The following is a 1,230-nucleotide window of genomic DNA, read 5'->3' as shown; positions in this document are numbered from 1 at the left end:
ATACCCAAAGATAATCCAGCTGGAACCATTTACCTAATTTATCTTGTGCTTATGATTTTTGTTTTATTAAACGTGTAAAGCTCCCGCTGACCTCACGTTCCAACCTGCGGTCCCCACAAACACCTAAATACAGAATGACACACACACACACACAACTTTTCTTTTGCTTATCCAAACCATAACCACTACATTAATAACTCAAACCAATACTCTACATATATTGGTTTACCTTGAGGGGACTAGCTTTGTGTGCATGTGAGTTCCCACAATGCACCTGCAACATTTTAATTTAATTTATATTTGTGTTGTGTTTTGTTTTAGGAGATGTGTGTTTTGTTGTTGCATAATGTATATTTGATGAATATGTCTCACCTGTTTAATTCTGTAGGTTTTCATGCTCCTTGATCAGTGTTGAGACTCAGCATGAGACTCAGCAGTGGAGGCACGACGCCCCCTACAGGCAGACTGTGTGCATTACAAGATGCAGAGTCCAGGTTTTACTGAAGAGAGAAATGTTGTCATTATAATTTAAGCTTTTCCTCGTTAATTTGTCTTTAAGATGTATTACTTTATCTCTTTGAAGCATTGATGCATTTCTTGGTTCAGAACAAACATCCGTGTAGTGTATCGTGTACTTTGGGTTAAATTACAGAAAGTTTTCGGAGGTAAAGAAAACAGCTGGTGTTGAATGCTTTATCAACTTTTATATATTATATATTAGGATGGCTGTCGTCTATATTGGTCATGAATGTTTTATATTACCAGAAATAAAAGTCTTATTTGTGTTCGTTCTTGCATTTGTATCAAATTAAACATGTGAAACTTTTCACTTCCAGAGCGCTTCATATCGTCCACATTAATACTTTATCATTAATAAGATGTGAGATGCACAAAGTTAACAGGTTCATACGCATTGTGACCAGTGGATTGTCATGAATATTTCATGACTTCACCACATTTCCATGACTTTAAACCAAATTTCATGACTTTAAACCAAATGTCCATGAGCAAACATTGTGTGAAATGTGTGTGTAACCAGTACAAAGTGATAAAATGTAGTATTTAAACTAACAATGAGGATTCAAAGCATACAGTAAACCTTAAATGACTCAAATGAATGAGAGACAATAGTTTGATTAAGAGAATAAACATTTATATAGATGCCTGTATGTATGCTGCTGATATTTTGAGCCTCTTTCTTTTAAAAGCAGATTCATTATTTATAACTGA

The sequence above is a fragment of the Clinocottus analis genome, unplaced genomic scaffold (assembly GCF_023055335.1).
Source record: "Clinocottus analis isolate CAN_PGR_092001 unplaced genomic scaffold, fCliAna1.0.p SCAF_11, whole genome shotgun sequence".
NCBI classification, from domain to species: Eukaryota; Metazoa; Chordata; class Actinopteri; order Perciformes; family Cottidae; genus Clinocottus; species Clinocottus analis.
This window is presented reverse-complemented; position numbering follows the sequence as displayed.